Source organism: Pseudopipra pipra, chromosome 1 (assembly GCF_036250125.1).
Source record: "Pseudopipra pipra isolate bDixPip1 chromosome 1, bDixPip1.hap1, whole genome shotgun sequence".
Taxonomy (NCBI): domain Eukaryota; kingdom Metazoa; phylum Chordata; class Aves; order Passeriformes; family Pipridae; genus Pseudopipra; species Pseudopipra pipra.
The window spans coordinates 86,866,297-86,888,896 of record NC_087549.1 but is presented as its reverse complement, the minus strand read 5'-3'; the positions used below and the strand labels follow the sequence as shown (position 1 = coordinate 86,888,896).

General features: G+C 37.0%; 1 protein-coding gene across 7 annotated transcripts in view; it reads right to left on the bottom strand.

Annotated features, from left to right (window-relative positions):
* Positions 1 to 22,600, bottom strand: part of FARS2 (phenylalanyl-tRNA synthetase 2, mitochondrial) — a 240,492-nt gene that overhangs the window by 207,802 nt on the left and 10,090 nt on the right. For 2 of the 7 annotated variants that reach the window (XM_064663603.1, XM_064663596.1), the window contains one exon: positions 18,828 to 18,843. The exons of the other annotated variants lie outside the window; for them this stretch is intronic. The gene's annotated coding sequence lies outside the window, so the exon portion shown is untranslated. The remainder of the gene's footprint in view (positions 1 to 18,827; positions 18,844 to 22,600) is intronic. 7 annotated transcript variants of the gene reach the window in all.

The following is a 22,600-nucleotide window of genomic DNA, read 5'->3' as shown; positions in this document are numbered from 1 at the left end:
AGTCACACTTTATTCCATTATTCTTTATTTACCCCTAAGCATCCTAGGCCTAATTCATCATCAAAATAAGGCAGTAAAACAGTACTGAAAGCAATCATGTTGCAACAGTCACAGCAACCATTTGTTTCAGTCACTATTGATTCCTCCTGACAGCTTGATCATCTTGAGGTTTGACTGCACACAATGTGTCCCAGGAAACAGATCTACTGCACTGGTCTGAATTTCAGATGCCATGAAGTCTGAGGTAGCCTGTGTTTTCTCCTGATGTAATGGAAAAAGATGATCTTGCAGCCTTTTTGCTATCATATGTCCAGGCAGGGTGGGAAATGAGCCCCTCAGACCTGAAACAAGAGACCTGCTGGCCCAGGCATCTGACACCCAAATAATGGGTGTCTCCTTACTTGAGAACAGCAGACAAGGACAAATTTAAATAAAAATTTGTCTGAATCTGTCTGAGGCATGCTAAGACATTTATGTTCCTCCCTTCAATTAGAGTAAACTATTATTAGTGGAATGGAGGAAGCCCAAATCAAAGCCTGAACTATAATCTAAGCTCTGCACATACATACATACACAGTCCTCCTCTCATACAACCCACAAGAAAGGAGAAAAACTCAAAAACAAATAGTCCATGGAAAGTTTCTTCATATTTTTTCTTCTGTCAAAATTAGTAAGATCAGAAAAAAAATGTTATATACTCAATACTTACATCCATCAATAAAAAAAAGAAGTAAAAAGAACAAAGCTGGGCAACACTATCTTCTTGTATGGTAAAACAAGCACCTGCTAACATCTGGGAATACTTAATTATTGTAATAAACCATAGATCAAAATAATTCTAAAAACCATGGAAAATAATATAAACGCCTTTTAGCCACTTCATAAATCATATTTCGTGCATTAACTTTTCCAGAAGAAAATCATAATGGTCTTGTCAGACCAAAAACACCTGCACCTTTCCTTCTCAAGATGATGCCCATTAATTATAAAAACTAGAAGAACACGATATCCAGAAATATTCTGCTTCATTTAACAAAAATACAGCCTTTGTTTAGTCTATTCCACTAGTTTTAAAAGTGGAATATGTTTTGGGGAAAAAGTGCATAATGTTTAGTTTCTGTATTTCTAATTGAATTCAAATTTCCATGTAAATGCAACTGTACATGTCCCGAATCAAAATCAATCATTAGTTGGTAAGTAGGAAATGTATCAACTATTATTTTATAAAATAAGAACATGCAAATATTAAGAAACCAGCTATATTTGTGTTAAGCTGTATAACTGCTTAAACATGCAAAAAAATCAGTGCTTACTGTAGCATAAGGAACTAACACTATTTACCAAACAATTTATTTCACTTTTTGCCAGCTGGTAAGAACAAAGCCTTTTCAAGGAAAACAACATATAATGTGCAAAACCTTCTCTACTCCTTTAAAGAATCCACTTTTAATTATTATTTAAATCAATTCAGCTTGACTGATGTCCTGGTTTGCTCCCACCAAACTTCAAGCTCTCCCTCCCACGACCAGAATGAAGCTTCAGACTAATGGGTATTAGGGAGCTGCTAGCTCGCATAAATGATTTCTTGTGTGCATCAAAGGAAGGCCTTTACAAGTGTCCTCCCTAACAATCTCCAAGCGATGCTCTCAGGAAAACTGATTACTCTCTAAAGATGGTCATCTGGAATAGAGTTCCCAATCTCAATTAACCTGGGCTGGTTTCAGCTAATGAAGTGGAAGTGAGGAAAAAAATTAACAAAATATATTATTCTACTTTTAGCATATGACCTTATTTATATTTGGTACAAATTTAACCTGCTTCAAAATCTAAAATGAAGATTTGATCAACATATAATAAAGTTGAAATCAGTGAACAGTATTATTTTATCTGCAGTGTCTAAATTAAAAGTGTTATTACAAAAATAACAAGCAGGTTACATCAAGAAAAAACAACTGCAGTCTAAAGGTCTTCCCTATATAAGTTTAGCAGAAAAGAGAGATGGGAGAAAACATGTCAGTCCTATCTTCAGGAAGGTCAAGAAGGAGGATCTGGGGAACTACAAGCCAGTCAGGCTCACCTGATCCCTGGGGAAGTGTTGGAGCAAATAATCCTGGAAATAACTTCCAAAATATGTGGAGCTGATTAGGAGTCTTCAGCATGGATTTGTGAAGGGGAAGCCATGTCTAATGCACCTGCTAGCCTTCTACAAAGAGATTTTTGGCTTGGCAGATGAGAAGAGAGCAGTGGGCATGTTAGTCCTGACTTTAGTAGGGCTTTTGGCAGTGTCTCCCGTGACATCTTCATCAACAAACTGCAAAGTACAGACTAGATAAGTGAACAGTGAGGTGGAATGAGCACTGACTGAAGTGTCAGCCTCAGAAGACTGTTATCACTTGCAAACAGTCCATCTGGAGGCTGGTCACTAGCAGTGTACCCCAGGGGTCAATATGAGGTCCAATACTGTTTTAACATGTCCATTCATGCCCTAGACCTAGACAGAAGATACAAAACTGGGAAGCATTGCTGATAAACCAGACAAACATGCTGCCAGTCAGAGGGATCACTACAGACTGGAAAAATGGGCTTACAGGAACCTCATCAAGTTCAATGCAGAGCAGAATCCTGCTCCTGGGGAGTAACAGCCTCTAGCACTGGTGTATGCTGGGGCCTAGCAGGGAAGTGATTTTGTAGAAAAGGACCTGATGGTCCAGATGGATAACAAGCTGACTGTGAGCCATTCACATGTGACAAAAGGCCAACAGCAACCTGGGCAGCACTAGGAAGATCACTGCCAGCAGGGCAGGGAGGTGATCCTTCCCCTCTGCTCAGTACTAGTAAGGCCACACCTGGAGTGCTCTGTCCAGCTCTGGGCTTCCCAGCGAAGCCCAAGGAAGGGTCACAGAGATGAAGGGATTGCAGCATCACTGCACCGTCCTACGAAAATACTGGAATAATGATGCAATAATCAGGTTTCCATCTGTTTTGGTTGACACTATTTCCTCTAATACCTGCCTAACATTAAGCCTTTGTAACAATACTGTATTTGATTTACTCCACAGAAAGCAAAGCAACATGTCCCAGCATACAAAAATGATTAAAAAGGTAATGCCTTTTGCTTTTCATCCAGCAGAATGTTTTAAACTACCTTGATATTTTCAAGAGGAAGGATGACTAATCAATTCTTTCAGTATTTTTAAAAATAACATAAGATTTCTGTTTTCAAATAAAACATAGAAAAAAGGAAAAAAACCCACCCAAACAAACAGTAACATGCTGACTTCCAGTCTTACATATGACAAGCCAAAAATACTCTTGCAATGGCACTCTATTTCTTCTAGCAGGTATGTGGGGGTGATGAGTTGTTTAGTTTTTCCAAACAGAGCAGCTGCAACTACTTGCAAATCAAAGAAATCCCAACACTCTCTGGTGTAAAGACTGCATTTATTTCATTTTACCAGAAAGCAGAGATAGTAGCTCTTAGCTGTGCTAAGAAAAGGAAACTGCAGAGCTCTAAAACAGTGTCCTGCTGTTGAGTAACACAGGCATGCAACCCAAAGAAAAGCCAAGGCAAAACTTACATAATCCCTGCCAGAAATGGGTTCCCTAGAAATACTCTGCTGTATGCTCATAACTTCTTATGAAATAACAGGCTACAGTATCTATGCAATGTTTTAAGCAAAGGATAACAGAACATTTTCTTCATGACTGTATTTGATTTCATCATCTAAGTATTTAAATCTACACTAGCTCAAACACCACCTACAATTATGCCAACACTTTGTCCAAAATAACTTTTTTTTTAAAAAAAACCAAACCCACACCATGTATCCATCCTAACTTCTGGAGTCAGGAGAAACTCAAATGTGCTGGGATCCCTCATCACCATCTAGAGGGTGTTATCAAACAGTGCAGCGAGGTGTGAAGAGGAAGGGACAGAGACAATACCATTTGCAAATGAGAGAAAGTCTTCTGTTGCTCCTCTCAGAATCCGTAGAATAATATTAAACAATTTCTGGCTTACATTCTTGCTAACCTACTCCATGAGCCTTATATATTTATTACACATCTTCAACGTCCTATTTAACTCTGGTTTTCATTTTTGTATCCCCCAGAGCATTTTGCCAATATTAAAAAAAAATAGGATTAAGTTTTATACTGTTCTCTCATGTCATTATTTCTTTTCAACCTTTTAATCCAATGGAGTTATGCTCCATATTCTGTTTTCTTCTATCCCAGTACAACAAACTCATACACAGCCATAGGCATAAGCGAGCACACTCTCCTACATAATAACATCCTTCTTCTGTTTATAAACACCTTACCTTCTTTGGCCACAGCCTTTCCTTACGTATTTACAATCAGTATTGCCCACTCCTCTAATCTTCCTGTAGTCTCTAGTACACCACCTGTAAGTCATTCTGTGATCTGACACCAACCCAGTCAAGCATTTATACTTCTCAATGTCTTTGTAATACTTTAACCCAAATGTCTCCTTAACGGCTTCAGCAGATCAGAGCAGAACACTCAGTGTCCGGAAGAACCAAAGTTTTCCTTCTATCAACTGGGAAGAAGATTTCTTTTCACTTGGGGCACCTGCTCTGAATCATTTCCTGGAGAAGCTTCTTTCTCACTTACAATATATTAAGAGAAAAGAAAAAAACAAAACAAAACAAAAAAACAAACATACAAAAAAAAAATGGAGCAAAACCATGGGGCTGTTCCTGCCCCATCGTCCTATAGCATGAAAATTTTTAATCCTTCTGGATTTTTTGCCTCAGATTAACCTGTTATGCATACTACATGCACAATCAACCAGACTAAGTATTATTTTGGTACATCTATTTTCCAGTGTCATGATACTTACATCTATTTATTCCAGTATCTTTCACGCAGCTGCTGCTGGTTAACTATTGTTCTTGCCTTTATCTGGGAGTCTATCAAAACCCCATAAGTAATTATTAATTTCATTCCCAAAGTATTAAGAAAACAGAATGATTTTCCTGCTTAAATACTACCTATATGTAATGAACAGCTTACCATTTCTTCACTCTCACAAAGCAGGAAAAATAGCTGTAATGCTTTAATCCTTCAGGTTAATTGAAAATCTTACAAGCCTTTATCTACCCACCATAAAGTTTAATAGAAATTTCTCCCATCATAATTCACAGGTTTAAGTGGCTATGCATGTGACTCCTCAACTCATATTGATTACTTCAAAGAGTCTATAAAGTTTTAGAAGGAACAGTGATAACACATGTCATAAAATGGAATAATTGTAGAGATTAAAAAAGACAGAAAAGAAAGAAAATCAGCTGGTTTTTTTGCTGTTGATTTGTTTGATTACTTGGGGAAGTAGCAGTGATACTTGGAGGAGAAAAATAAATTCATATTTTCTTCATCAGAGGTATTTTTTCTTGTCACCCCTAAAAAATTCCAAAATGCTTAGAAAACACACATATAAAAGTAAGTTTGTCTCTTCCTAGTATTTGAGACTATTTTCGTGATGTACAGATAGGAAAACTGCTCAGCTCTAAAGGCCCTCTTCACAATTCTGAGTAAAAAAATAAAGCAGAGGTCTCCATCCATGCCTGTCCTTTACTTATCACATTTTTATAGAGCATCTCTAAAGTACTTGGCATTGTACTTAACGTCTCCAGCTTCTGGAATGGGAGATGAGAGCAGAAATGGAGCTTTCATTTTAGAAACATACATTCCTTAAGACGTATTTTACATTTAGAAATGTAAATTTGTAATTTTCCAAGACCAGAACAACAATGGTGGATGGTAAATGCAACCACCAACATAAAGATGTTGTTTTAAATACACAGAAAAATAAATCATGGTTTGAGAATATCAGTGTTATCACTTAACTAGCTTTACTACACATGAATTAAAGAGCAAGTTCTGACAATAGGAAGCACAATTAAATTCTGTTTATGTTTCTTGAAAATGAAGCATATATGGTTTGGAATCTTGGTTTGAATATATGAAAGCACTCTGATCCCTTTCAACACCTGTGAGGAACAAAGGGAAGAAAAGCCCAAAGCACATATACTGTGGAAATGGACATATCTGGAAAAGAAAAGCACTAGTTTGGGTTAAGTTGGGTTAGAAAACAGGTTTGAAGTAGAATTTTTTCCCAGTCTATCAACAGGCCTTGATTTGGGATAGATCCTATCCAGGAGCTGGTAACAAGTTTGCTGCAGTTGATAATCATTCAGGTCTGTGTCATTTACACACATGTGCGTACATGTGCATACAGACACACTTGCAGATTTTATATATATATATATATGTATTTGATTACAAGCTGTTACTCATTTATGCTTTTCTCTAGTTGACTGAGGAACACTACTAGCCAATCTCTCTTTGGCTTTAAAAATACCTGGAAACACATGTGATACAATTTCCATGAACCAAAGTATTTACACGCAGACTGAACACATCTCTGAAAGTTATGCCCTGCCCTAGCCAGAAGTTATTGGAAAGAATAGATGAACTCCCTCTGATCATCCCACTCACACTGTCAATCTAGATAATATAAAGCTCCCTCCTACTTTCCCATCAATAACAGTTAACTTTGGTACCTTATATTAAAAACAACAAGGAGGAGAAAAACATATTTTAAGGACCTACAGAACTGCAGGTTCATGTGCATTTCTCTCTACTTGCTACCTCATCTTTAGATGACCTTCATAAAGGTGAATTCCCAAGCAGGGTGAAGTTCTAAAATATTTAGTAGCCATCCATTTATCTGATTATTTATTTATTTATTATTCTCATCTTTCTTTTTCAAAAAGACACAAGTCTTATTCAAAGATCTCCCATGCCAGCATCTCATCCCCTCTCCACCACGATTAAGGTCTTCTTTAGATGATAGTATCAGTACCTCAGTCCTTTATGAGAGAAAAAGACAGAACACTGACCCATGGGTCAGATGCTTCATGTAGCTGCCTGATTTATCTGACAATGTGATTGAGCCCAGTTGCTTAAAAAGCACCAAGTAGGAGATCAGCAGTAAATGAGAACACTATACATAAATAAAAATGTGCAACATCAGCAAGGGAAATCTACAACTGACAATCTCTCAAATTTTCCTCAATTTGATGAGCTCATTTACCTCAAGTAAGGCAAATGAGCAAGTTTCATCACAAAAACTGTAAAAAGTGTGTACTCACAAAGCATCTGCGTCAACACCTCCACTTGGATCATATCGTTTTATTACTCTCTTCAACCACTTCTATTTCTGCCTGTTAAATAAATGAATGCAGGAATCCCCCCCGTGTTATTATTTACATAAGTTAGCCTTGATTCAAGGCATTAGATAATGGCCCATTTGTACTGTGACTTAAGGAGGAAGGGATGCACCTGTTGATCATTGTTTGATCATTGCTCTGGGGGTCTCTACTTTGGATCTCCTTCCAAAAGATGGCCTTTTTATGCCCACCAGGTAGGTTTCTCTACAGGTTCAAGTTGGAATAGAGAATGAATTGCAAGAAACTAAGTAGGAAGAGAAACACATCTGGTCCTCATTTGTCAAATTAATTTAGAATTTTTTTGCACTAAAATCACGTTCTTTACCAGTACATTCTGAGGCTTGAGTGTGCCTCAGTTCAGAGGTTAGGGGAGAGCCACAAAAAGTGACTCCAAACCATTCTAAATCAGCAATATACCTTAAACTTGAGGTGGGGGACTTACACTGAAATAAAAACAATACGGACTCCAGTGAAGAAAACTTACCTAAGCTCTCCCTCAAGCAGTTCTGACTGACACAGAGTACATATCACTATCCACTGGTCCAGATCATCAATACTAAAACCCAGATATCTAGGATGACTTCCCTTTGTAAAGAAATTCTTCCTGAAAATATTATTTTTTTTGGACTGACATTTAGAGTTGGGGGAGATCACTGAGGTCAAACTAAATTCAACTACATTGACACGATTCTCCATCACAAATGACAAACTACTGCTATCATCTCAGTCTGTTTACTGTAGTTTAAAGCTCAATATTACAGAAATGCAAAATCATCAAATAGAATAATTGTGCAGAGAAAAAGAACAGTTACTAACACTTCAAAGCCATGAACAAAATATGTCATTCACCAGAGGCAAACTGGGATGCAGAAAAGTTGCAAGAACACAGTAATACCCTGTGAAAATGCAAATGTATGTTAATATCTATATATTTCACTCTTGCTTAGCCAGTAGTATTATCACTGTAGATTACATCAGTCCTCAGGGTTCTCAAGTCATTGCAGATTAAGCAGATTACAATGAACTATGATTAGAATAAATCCCAGCATAGATATTACACTACCACTCAGAAAAAAAAAATATAAAACCTCATACCAACAAAAGAACAAAACAAAACAAAAAAAAAAAAAACAAACAGAAAAAAACAAAACCAAAAACAACAACCAAACCTCCCCCCCCAAAAAAGACCACCAAACCCTGATCTACAAAACTTTGCTCTTTGCCTCCTCAAATCTATCATCTGTCATTTATCTTTGTTCTTCCTATTTCAGTGACAATAGCTATTTATTAAAACAGGAGAGCAAGAATAGATATAAGGATAGGTAATGAAAAAATAATGCAGTAACCATAAAGAGAAAAATGCGCTGTTCAGATATCTCCTTAATTAAATGAGTAGTGGCAAGAGAAACTCTTTCAACGGCTACATAAAACAAAATGCAGTACAGGGTAGGGGGAACCATACAACTAATAATGAGGGGGGGAAGAAAGAGTAGGGGCAAGCCAAGAGAAAGTTCTGGTAGTATTCACTATGAAATTCAATATTCAGCATAAAATTCAGCTGAAGCAAGAGGTACAAAAAGATATGGAGACGGTACAATGTCTGGAAGGGAAAGGAGGAGGATATCCTAGACGTCTGCAAAGAAAAATATTTTAGTTTTCTAGCAAAAATATTCAAGAAAGTGGCACTGGAATGGAAATTCAAACTACATAGTTATTATGGTACGGCCACTAGGCAGTAAAGATCAGTTACATCAGTGCTATCTAACCTTAAGAGCAATGTGACACAATAATCTTAATAACTAACAAGTAACAAATACATAACTCTGAGTTCAAGATAATCAGATTCCTCAGCTTTTCTTATATCTGTGGCCACACATAATATGTGCTTAAACATTTAAGGTTTACCTGTATGTTTGTCTATACTGACCTGCCTTCCAGTATTACCTATACCAGTTTAATAACATATTAGAGAATAAAATTTGTGACTACAAATGGAAACCTGGAAACAAGGTCCAGTAGTGTAGGTGAGCTCTCTTGGAAGCTGTTTACGAGCACCACTTATGAGTTCATCTCTGTGGCTCCCACCAGAGTAGTTTTACACACACCAAACAACAGCTCCTAACTCCACGAGAAGTTCCACTTATGTCAATAGGACCCGCCAGGGACTAAGACTCAATTCCACAGAAAGATAGGTGGAAAAGAGTGTCTTTGTTGCAAATCCTGATTACATGTTCAACAAAAGACAGCAGAGAATTCATGTTCTACATGTACCACATTACCCTCCAAGGTCTCTCAGGGGCAAAGCACAAGGGACTTCCCACTCCCTACCCACATCAAAGCAGCTTTGCCTACCAAAGCAGAAGTAGGATAAGGTTGCAAGGAAGAAGGAAAGAAGACTAGAAAAGCACAGGGAAACAGAGCCAGGAAACTGTGGCCTGGCCTTTCAGCCAAGGAAGTTGTTTCATCTGGTATCAAGTATATGTTTTTTGTTGATCCATTCTCAAATCCAAGCAGGTGATACACTTTAAACTAATGTGCAGTAAAAGTGCATATATTCAAAAGACTTCCTAAGAAAGGGGAGTACATTTATCATAATGAAAATACCCAAGAGGAGACTTCAACCTGAATATTGAGCAGGTGGGGAAAAGAAGCTACTGACCTACTTCAGAGATGCATGCTCATGATAGCTGTGGGTTAGTCCTACACAGTGAAGTCTAAACACAGTCTAGACAATCTCACACACTCACAGCAAAAGGTTTTCTATTTTAGAAGCGTGTTCCCTATCCCATCTCTTCAGAGAAGAAATAAATTCTTGATTAACCTTTTTTAAATGTAGTTTTATAGAGGTAAAGCTTGTGCTTTAACCACTTCTATGTGACAAATTCATGCTCTTCTGCTCTCTTGAGATAACAAATGAAACAGAGATGGATTCTCTATTGTTCTTCATTCTTTTACTATTTCAACAAAAAAAAAAAGCAACCAGCAAGAGAACCCCTATATTAATCACTGAAGTGGTAAAACAGTCCACTAAGGACAAGCATAATTCAGCGTTGCATGGATTACTTCATAAGGACAGGCCACAGAAAATAAAACTTGCAAGCTGGCTGGAGAGAAAATGACAAAAGGAAAACATCCTTGAGTCCAATACTCACCAAACATACAAAGACTTTGCATCAGCCCGTATTGGAGATCCCTTGGTGACTTTAGAACAGAGAAGAACCAAAAAAAAAACCAAAAAACACAGAAGCAAACGAATCCAGCAGATGGCTCTAAATGATGAGAACAGAGACAGGTGACTAACCAGTCTGAGAGAAATAAAAATAAAATGGGAGCAGGGACACAGTGTTATCGTTTTTGTAGAGCCACCTGGAGAAGTAGTAGGCTTATCAATGAATGCCAAAAATGAGTAGTACCCATCTGCTCACCCTAATAAATAACCTTTACTAGAAAAAATATAAAGGGATATAATTCCCTCAGCACTACTCACATGTTTTCAGCAGATCTGTTTGTTTAAAATATTTATTTGGGTCTTACGTGGCTTAAAAACTACTTGCCATGAACACAATACTGTTTTAAGAGGACCCTTGGAAGCATGGGGCAAGTCAGTAGCTGTAAGAATTCATGAAAACAGAAAGCTCCAATAACTTCCTTTCAAATAAGAAAAAGCACTGCAATTATCACTGCTTTCAAAATGTCTTTAGAAAGACATCTCTGACCAAATGAATGGACTCATGGCCAAACCCTACATGAGAGGGGCAGTTCAAAATTTGAAAAGTTAGTACTCCTCTGGAGATAACAGCAGTGAAGAGTACCTCCATTCAAAAAGAAGAATAAGAACCATGGTAGAAGCTCAGTTTACCTCCTCTCCTGACCTCCCCAAATGGCAATGACCAACCATCCTGCTGATTTTAAGTGTGGATTGAGAAAGGAGGTCAGAGCTGGCAGGAGGTGAAATGAGGAATGCTTCGGTCTCTCAAAGTACCACTACAAAAAGAAATGGCATGGAAGAGAAGACTGAGGCAGACAGATGGATTTGCCTTTGTGAGTGTGAAAGCAAAATGCCTGTTCCTTAGTGCTAACCTTTAACAGCTCCAACCATTGCTTATGCAATGAATGAAGGCACAAAAGTATGGAACAGCAATTTGAACTTGCTAAAACCGAGATACTTTCAAGCTGGACTTTTAATTCAGTGGTGTATTTATTTTTCATAGACACATACACAGCAGGAAAATACTCTGTTCTGTTTAACATCAGCAATTCTACCACCTCAATATAAGCAACTCAATCACAAAAAACTGTCTGGATTCACATAAAGTTATCCAGAACAGGACAGGTCTGTCTACAATCCACCTTTGCAAATACTAAGTTGTCATATTACTTGTACATAAACATTTTTACACTAAATTTTGGCAAAAATATGACAATTAAACTTAAAATATGCATATGTAAACATGTATGAAGAGAAAGGAGAACATGGTTCCACACAGGCCACAGTTCTGTAAATGTCTGTACACACAGCCCAGAGTTCCATCATAGTTAATACAACAGATTTTTAAAAACTCCCAAACAGCAGTTTACCAAAATGAAGCAAACAGATACTGCACTGAGTGCAACACACAGAAGCTATGCACCACTGAATTCTTTTTTCTCTGTTTAATTCAATACTCAGGAAACCAGTGTCTTCAAAATTAAAGTTATTTTGACTGTGTACATTCTTTTAAACGTGGTTATCTTCAGAATTTTGTATTGCAACAAAAGCTGCAAAAATCTGACCTACTGCTCCTGGGTTAGAATTGAGATCCTTGGCTCCTATAGTCTCAAATACCAGTTGCAAAACTCAGCTCTCCCAGCTGAAGCACGGAAGACAAGACTATAGTATAGCTATGCACATTATTTCCACTGCTTTGTATTCCCTGCCTTACCATGAACCCACAGCGAAGTAATAAAAACCAGCTAACATGACTTGGTTCACCAGTAAACTGGCCCACATTTTTTGAAATAATATGGGTTTAGAGTGCAACCTCTCAAATATAATACAAACAGAAGGCTCTGTTTAAATCCAAATGAACAAAGCCTTCCACCAAAGAAAATAAACTTTTGAGGTCAAGTTTTAGGACTTTACCCCTAGCATTTTCCACATGACATCCCCTTTCTAGTCCAACAAAAACAACTCTTTTGGTCTTTTTAAATAAATAATTTTATGAAACACTTGAAGCAAAGCCTCCATCACCTTAAACTTGAACATCCTGAAGTTTTCACTTCTATTATAAAAATGAACCAGGATAAAATTTAAACCTTCTATAACGTTAATCATCCAATGCTAGTGGCAAAACATTCCTTTTACTCCCTCCTTTAGTTGACTGCATCTTATTTTTAAAAGATCTGCATTTCAATATAATATGAGTAAGGTACATTGCCGTGGTAGATAGATCTTACCTATGCTACAAGAATGAACAGAGGCAGCTAGTGCCAACAGACAGATAATTTTTAAAAGGCATTGGATATGGCTTTGCACCCACTGTTGAAGGTTTCTCCTGATACCTTTGAAAATGGTACAAAACAAAAATTATTTAAAGATATAACACAAATTCTCATTTTATCAGGCATTAAATTGCCTTCATTATGAAAAGAAAAAAGCGCGCCCATAAGTGGTATCACTGATCTACAGCTACGCAGTCCACTGAGACCGTTCCAAATCCTTTTCATAATTGTCTTGTGCGGACAGGATTCATCCCACCTAAGCAGATATATTCCTAAATTTTAACCTTTGAATACATTTCAGTTTGCTAAAACCCTGCTTAAAATAAAAATGAAACAAAATGCATAATGAGGTTTCATATTTTCTTTAAAAATCAGATGTGCATGCCAGCAATAAAACTCAATTCAATTTTCCAGGTCATAATTGTATACTGCATTTTACTTTCCTAATCCGTCTTGCATTCACATTTGATTAAATACAGTTAGTTAGTAAGAATTAGTCTACCCCGACCTGAAAATATTTCAGCATTGTAGAATTTGAGCTCAAAAATCTTCCTAGGAACAAACATTTTGATTTATCTCAGTGGAAACAGGTTCAGGTTTTGATCTCTTATGATTCCTCGTCAAGATGAAATTTTACCACATGTGCAACCAAAAATTGTTACCATAGGTAAGCCTTGACCAATAGATCTTTTTTTCTTGAATGTATCTAGAATTATTTGGCATCAACTCTTCACAATGCAAAAGCAGAGGTTTTCTTCTCTTTCCTTTCCACCCTTATTCCAGACTGAATAAGGGTCAGTGCCAGACTCACTGAAAACAGAACTTGATAAGTAGCCCACCGCTAACAATTACACTTCTGGAAACCATAATTTATAGAAGCACAACCAGCAAAGGTATCCAGTCCAATTTAAATATCTGAATGAGAGCCTGAAGGGCCTGATGGGAAAAGGTCTTACTTTCATATAAACGGACCGATCAATGGGTAATCAATGACACAATAAGTATAAAATCTCAGTTCTGTCATGTACCACTGAATCTTTTTAATAAAGTCATTTTGGCTAATGACAAGCACAGGTATTTAGGGAAAATGGCTCTAAAAGTATGATATTTACCTGCTCTAAAAGATTCCTTTCTATGGAAGTGGATATATGAAATGGAATTATGTTAGCCATATTGGAAGAACAAACTAAACACATGAAATCTTTGCTGATGCTGGCACCAGGTTATTTCAGCTCCCACTCAGGAACCTCAGAGTTTTTCTAGGACAACAGTCCTAATGCTGGCAAAGTCCAACCAGCCTGCTATGAGACAGGTGAACTTTGTTCTTTGTCCTACTATACCAGAAACCAACTTGTGCCTGCTGAATCAGGGGCATTTTGTTTTTGATTGTAAGCTGTCTGTGTATCTATTCTAACAGTATGAATCTAATTATTTGGCCTTATTGTAGTGCACTAGCAGAGTTTTCCTTAGAGAATTCTGCTGGTTTTCCTGGCTGGCTTGGAAAATTAAGAAACTTCTGTGAGCAAAGAAACAAATGCACAAAACAAAACAGACGCTCTTGGTGCACAGAAGATGAAAGCTTTCAGCTACCCAGACATTCTTAATTATTTTCAGCAAACAAGTCATCTGGGTAAAGTTGCTTGTTGCAGTAAAGATTTTGCAGTCCTCTACTGAGTTAATCTCATCTTGAAGTACTCGGCATTTCATTGACAAAATAAATAGCACATTTTTTTCTTGCAACTACTAAAAAGAGAGTATAAGTGAAGTCGACATCTTTTTCTGTAGCATCTAGAGAAGGCAAGAAAAGGAGGTTTTCAGGTCTTTCATGCCACTTGTAAGACATGAGCAATGGCAGGGGGATGTCTTTTTGCAATGGTCAGCCCAGAGCCTTCAGCCCTGAATATTCAAGAATCAGCTTTTTAAAAGTACTTGTATTATTTATTACCTTATGTAAGAAAAGATTATGATGACTAGAAGACACAAAGATCACCTGCATTACACAGCAGTCATACAATGGTGCAAATTCATTCCCTAGGTTGTGGTATATTTGTATCTAGGATTTTAGGGTTCAGGATCAACAGAGAACTCTCAAGAGCTACCATAAACAGCTTTCTACAGAAAGGATGCTTCACATCTCACTGTGTTTATGCTTTAGCCTCTTATGAGGGTAAAAGTCTAGTTCAAATACAAATCACAGATTATAAATACCAAAAGGTGATAGATATGTCATCAGAAGGGAACCTCTATTATCAACCATCAGTAAGAAATATAACCACAGTTTTCTAAGAATTTTGCATTCACATCTGGGGATGAGATCTTTATATAATATCATCAGTGACACTCTGAATGGGTACAGTTTGACAAGTGCAAATCTTAAAATATAGTATCATGTAGTACTAAAGAGTGATGTATACTACCTAATACATGCCTTGCAGACAAGCATCTTGAAGGAAAGCCTCTAAAAATTGTTGGTTTACTTTTTATACATTACCTCATATTTCAAGAAATGGAAAAGCATTCTTTTAAAAATCAAATTACTTTGAATGTTCCCAGCAACAGAATAAGGTCACCTAAGTCCAAATTCTGGACTGACCATGCCCACCTGAGGTATGATCTCCAAAAGGCAGGTGGTTTGGCTGCAATGGGTGTGTGTATGTTTTCTGCATGTGTGTACATGGGGAATGTGGACTGCAAAAATACATCCTCCTTTGTTAAACCACTTCAAGTTGCATAGAGGATTTTTCCACGTACTATAGTGCTCAAGCAATCAAATCTGCATCAGATGGCCCACTGTACTAATTGCTGAAGCATAGACTGGGATACTCTCAGAGCTCCAAAACATTTTAACAGAAGCAATGGGAAAGGGATACAGAAAATAAAGTGAGAGTTGTATTTCTCCATCACATTTTGGAATTGCAGTAATTTCCCCTGGAATGGGAAAAGTGGATACCCAGTTCTCAAAATTAACTAATAATAAACTACTGCTGTGACTGTGACTTCCTTTCACTGGTGACAGGTACTACAAAGGAGCAGCTTTCTCAGTACAAATGGAAGATTAGAGAAATTAAGTTTTAAATGCTCTTCCAAAACTGCAGGGCTGAACAGATGAGCAGCACAAGGAAAAGAGTTTGTGCTGAACCTTGCTCTCAGGATGCATGAGCCCTTTCTTTGGGTTCAGTAATTGCACCTTAGTCCACCCCAGAAAGAAGTGCAAGCTGTAGGATAACATGATCCTGATACAAAGAACCCAATCGTTTAACAACTGGAATTCTCCTCCACATCCCAGATGCTCACAACACGCACATCCTTGTCTAAAATCTCAGCTATAAGTCCTCCACAGAATTAATGCATCAGTTAAGGTGAAGGTCTATCTCCCACTTTCTAACTTCTCATGACAAATACAATCTACTGAGGAACAAAACTGCCCACAAGGAAAACAATGCCTAATGACAGTAAGAGATGGACAGTCCCAGAGCTGGGCTTAGGGATGATAGGACTTTTAAAAGATACCTCCAGGACCAGTCTCCTGTGGAAATGAATACAAACTTCACTTCTTTATTTCACAGAATTGCAGGATCATAAACTTCCTTAGGTACAAAGAGAGAACTGGAGGTGATCTAGTTCGACACCTTGTTCAAAGCAGGTCACTCAGGGACTTGTCTTGCTGGTTTGAATGACTCCAGTAACAGAGTTTCCACAACTTCTCTGGGCAACCTAACTATAGCTAATTTGGATTTAGTGCTCTCCCCGCCATGAGTTCCTCAGAGAGACCCACACAATACATTTGATTGCTAACACACAGAAGAAAACCTATAGTTCAGTTAATATCCTTTTTGATATTTTCAAAATGGGAAAATGGGTAGAGACTATACATGCGAAACTTGGGAAAGACTCAAAGGTTCACAAATATCTCAACAAGTCACACAAAGAGAAATCTTACACTTAAACATCAACTTTTCGGGTCTTAGAAACCCCACTTACTACCCACCTGACCTGTAGTACACAATGCACAACAAATGCCCTACCTTTTCTTTTCTTTCTAGTTATGAACACAAGATATTAATGGACTTTGCAAGTCTGTAAGATGAGGAAAATAGAATTCTCCTGCACAGCTGCTTATCCACAGCAGTGAAAAAAAACCCAAAATATGCTGGAAGATTTCTGTGATCTCTATAGTGAGGCAAACAAACAGATTTAAAATACATAAATAAATAAGTAAATATTAATTGATTCTTGGACTTTTTTTCTGCAAAATTATTTTTCTCAGTTATGGATTTATATTCCAAACATCTAGAATATTTCTACTTCAGAATTTATTTGTGAAAAGAGGTTGTTATATTACAAAATGACAGTTTTCACTTAAAAATAATCCATCTCAGATCTAATACATCACCAACAGAGACATTCATTTAAGCAGAAGAGCTGATAGGTTTATGACAAGCTATTGTGTACTTTTCCAGATGATGGCAACACACTGACAGCTTTAAAGAAGTAGATGTGTTACTTTAAGGTTTATTGTCTAAGCAGCAGCAGCCTTCTCCCTCTGCAACAATCTACAGCTTACATTTACAGTTGATTATAACTTGTTAAGTTCCAACATTTGCTAATCATCTCAGAGACTATGAAAAATAGCATCATCTGTTTCAAGCCCTCTCCTGTAGATACACTATTCTTCTAAAACTCTGAAAGACAACACATGCCAATTCTTTCTCCTAAAGCATCCATTCTTGGTTCTTTTAAAATATTTCAGACAGCACTATTCTATTTTCCTCTTCAGTAAGTTGTGTCAGCCAATGGAACACAATTCATCCTCAGGCTAAGGAGTTTACAGTAAGCTTTCTTTTTGTAAGCAGCAGAACCAGCAAAACTTTATTTCCTCTGTGTTTGGAGGCAAAGCTTGTTTGCAGATTCAGTGCTAAGGGACAAATTCATCCTGCTACCTCCAATTTAGCAGAGGAATTAACAGGATCTCTCTCCTTCATTAAGCCCTTTTTTCTCACACATCACCTGTAACTTCCTGTCTCTGGTGATTCAGATATTCCTTGTGAAATATAACTGAAGTGGAAAAAAGAGAGCTTACAGCAGATACACAAATACCATCTTGGAGCCATTATTTCCTTAGAAATCTATGCTTAAAACCTGGAATTTTTAAGAATGAGTATTAAACTCAACCCAATAGTGTCTTCAAAAACTGATGGCAAAACATAGCACCCAGCAACAGCTTAAATGAAAGTAACACTCTGGTTCTCAAAAATCATACAACATTATAGTCTGCTTTAGCAATGACCTTCGTCAGTGAAAATAATCTGCCATTCTGGGGGCAGATTACATTTACATACATCTATTTCACTTCTTTCATATCATCATCCAGGATACTCACTGCATTCACCGGGCTGCAACACTTTTAAGTGTGAACAAATTGATTAACAACTAGAAATCTGAAACAAGCTGCCACTGCATTTCACTGTAGATGAACAGGGATTGCTGGAGAGACTTTGTAGAGTCAAACCATACATGCAGAGAGGGGCTGTGCAACAAACTGCACATTTCAATGTGGGTGATCCTGGGCAGGAGACTGAGAGTCATTACTATTTAAAGGTCTGCTTTTTCAGAGGTATTGGAGCTATAACAGCAATGATGATAGTTTTTTGAAAGAGTAAAAACACATAGAAACAATAAGGCATTTCAAAGCCAGAGAAGTTGATGACTGAAATATTCAAACACAAGAAACCAAATCCCAATTTCTAATCATTAAAGGTCAGACAACTATTCTCTAATTATATCCTAGAAATTCTTGTGGCAGTCGTCAAACAGCAGTTTTGTGACAGAGCAAGAGAAGTTTTCCTAACTTGTACAATAACACCATGATCTTTTACCTATGCTGTCTCAAGATATATAACAAGCAAGATAGGATATCTTGCTTCACAATACATTAATATATTAAACGATATTTTTCTGCTTTTATTTCTGTTTGAAACCGCATTTTCATACACCTGTTTCTCAGATGTGCACCTTAAAAATATTGTTCTCCTAAAAGGAGTTACTAATTTTTAGATTGAAAAAGGCAAGTGAGAAAAATCATTTGCTTACCTACATCCCTTCTCAACTGCAAATGCAGAAGTAGCAATACAAGGTCATCGAGCAGCAGTTAGGTACAAAGAAAAAAAAACAAACAACTTAGATCACCACTTAATTCATTTTCTGTGGTCTGGATCACTCCCTAAAGCATATAAATATCCTTGTAATACATATGCCCTAAAATCATTGTAGATGATATGCAATCACCCATCAGCATGGTCTAAGCATATGTCACGCTTACTCAAGAAGGTAATGTCTGCCTCAAAAGGAGCATATGTTCTGTGCTGTGTTGCAGTCACTATGAAACCTTTCTTCTTGTAAAGCAGTAGAGAAAATACCACCTAAACCCTTAGAATCTTGTTGGTATAGTATTTAATGCTGCTTTGGTAGGTCTTAAATGCTCCTGAGGAAAAAAAGTTGAGGTTCTTTTTAATATTTTCTGACACAGATCTAAGTTTTTTAGGTTAGCTTTCATTGACAGGCATGTAACTGACATCTTAGAGAATCCCTATTTATTGTGCTAAAATTGGGTGCAAACTATCCAAAGCATAAGTAAACCCAAGTGACAGATTTATGTCTAGTTATACACCTGCTAAAATGAGAAAGGCTTACAAGCTACCACCCCACTTTCTCCCCTGATTTTTATACCTACTTTTCCTATTTATGCTACTAATACATAAGAAGCCTAGTGGCTTTCATAAACCTTTAGACTGTAAATCATTCAGACTCACAACTGGGTCTGCCAATATTTGCAAAACAAACAAGACATATCTACACTGCAATCTCTGCATCCAGTGTCAACACCCCCAGCCAGCTCCCACCACCCTTCCTCCCTTACCCCAAAAAATACTTTAACTTCATTAATTGCCACAGGTAAGGCATTGGGGCAGCTCACCTAATAAGGTACAATAAAGCAAGGAATAACGTGATAGAAATCTGATTCAGGGTAAAAACATTTCAAATGCTTCAGAGTCTTGTCTACAAACTTGCCCTTATGGAGAGAGGTTTCCTTTGGTTGCCCCCCAAACTCACATAAATGTAAAGGCACATCCCAACATGAAGCTACATTGCTTTACATAATTTAAACTAAACTAAAATAAAATAACAGCATTAATACCTTCAATGTGATTCATGATGAAAATATACTCTATTGGATAACTAAACATTTGACATTAAAAGAATCTCCTTTTTTCTCTCAGGTGAAATCAGTCTATCAAGAGTTAAATATATTAGAAGGTTAAACATAAGGGTAGGGTGTTTTTTGATGTGTTTCAAAATCAGACATACAATAAAGTTACAATCTGCTCATTTTTTCAGCATAATGACATAGAAATAGACCTGTTTTATGTGTAACATAAGATGATCAGATTTGATGTTATAATTAGAAAGAAAAAAGAGGTTTAGCATAAAATGTCTAACTTTAAGGTGGAGGTCCACCTCTAGGAAAGCAAACTGTGGGTACTTCTGCACTTCCCATATCATAGACATACAAATATATTGGTTTATGCAATTATCATCTCAGTAGGCAAGAAACTAGAAAAGCCAACATACCAGCATTTCCTGAGCTTGCTACTAATTAAATCATATGCATACAGGTTCAATCCAAGGATGATCAAAGTTAATGAAAAAAATTGCAATTTAATGCAATGAACCATGGATCAGTTCCAGACAGCAAGTTGCTACTCCATCCTCTTTTGTCTTCATCAAAAAGCACTCCAGCAGTGTGAAAGTGAAGAGGACTCCATATGAGTCTACAGATTTTGAATTTCCCCTCAGATCTGAATTTTAAATTAATAATTTGACAGTTGACTACATTACATACAATAAAGTAACTTTTTCCATAAAGGTGTATTAGAGGCTACTCCAGGTTTTGAAGGAAAACAGACTACTATTATTATTGTTACATCAATAGCTTTAAAAGATTCCAACTATTTCTTTCCTATACAGGTTTATCTTCATTATAAATTTATTTATGTGTCACATTGCTCACCCCTGCAACAATATATTGCCATATCTGAGCATGGAAATATACTGGAATACTTCCAATATACTGGAAATAGGGCACTAAATTTATAAGGTTTTTGAAGATTAACAGAAAGATAAACTGGTGTCATCTAAAGTCAAAAGAAATAAAGAATGAGTGCTTTCTTGTTGGAAAAGGCCTTTTTTTTTTTATCAAATCCATGGCATCCAAGTTCAAAAAGTTTTGTAGATATAACCAAAGAGGTCTGCTCTTAGCACCTCCTTCTACTTCATGTTAGAGAAACATACTAAAAACAATGGAAAAGGAATGATATTAGTACAACTTTTATTACCACACCTTAGGCCTCCTTTGCTGTAGCTGCTCAGAAGCCCTGGACAGCTATGCCTTCATGACCAGGGAGTCAGTTGCAGGATTTTACTCCCATGCAATGGAAAAACATCCCTCATGGAGCCCTAAAATCCTAAATTGGGATGTGAAATGATTCCCCAGTCTGCTTGATTCCTTCTCACTCAACCCCTGTCAGAGAATAAAGAGACACATGTCAGAAAATGGTGACTGAAATCCCTACTATCTTTCTTCTCCTTCACTTTGCCAGCAGAGCCACTTTCAGGCATCCAATTAAAAACAACATTAGCAGGGCTTTTTTACTGGGTCAAGACATGTAAGAAATGGTTCTAGACTCAGCTCTTGACTGAGTACAGCCACAGCTGCAGGATAACATGGATTATTATAGTTTAAGATGCTGTGAGTAGAAAGTGAGTCCTATAAATTTACCGCTCTTGAAAGAAGAAAAGAGACTTTCTTCTCCTTTAAAACTCTACTGTCAGCTCACTCTCCATAAGAGCCCACTATCTCTGAAATGTGCAAATGGGACCTCCAACTTTTACTAAGAAGTAAATTCTATTTACTCCAACACTTTTTTTAGATAATGCAAAAAACTCTATTTATTTATGATTGCCTATCTCTGGAGCTCTTTCCTATTGACTGAGCGAAACAGAAATCAACAACCAGGTTTTTTTTATTCTTCCATCTTTTGCTAGTGATTTAGGCTGTTGTGTTCCCTTACAGCTAATGAGGTCTAGAAGCAGAAGACCCCTTGATCTCTCAAGACCTATTAACCCAAAGTCTGAGACTAGAATTGCAAATAGATACTATGTTACAGCAAAGAAAATCTGTCTAGAAACTCTGTATATTCAATCCCCAATCACATGAGTTTCAAAGAAAAATAAAGCATGAAAAAAATAAAACAAAAGTATAGGGAAAAGCAGATAGCCTACACAGAGTGTTGTATTGACTTGCATGTTGAAAAAGAAAAAAAAAAAACAAACAACTCACCACATCAGTTTCTAAATGACACAGTTCATTCCAATCCATTTAACCAACACAAAATGCTGGACCTACACGAACAGCAAAATTTGCAAACAATACAGACAGCTCTGCCAGCAAGTCTCACACAATCATAGTATCTGTCTCAATACAGTTGGTCTCACAGCAATACAAATTTCAGAAGGTAAAACAAAAATGAAGTAAGATTGCACTGCTAAACATTTTCAGTTTGGTTTCCTTTACTGTGGTCTTTTTAGTAAACTTATTTACTATAATCACACATTTTTTTAAACACTTTGCTGTTATTTCCTTGATTCCAGCACTAAAATTTACCACAAGTGAATGGATACTGCATTTCTTCTTCTAAATCCCACATGACATTTCAAGCCTGTGTGCTGCCTCCTTAGTGTGCTGAGCTGCAAGATGAAAGACTTAACTTTGCTTTTTTAAGGACAAGCATACCCAAGAAGACACA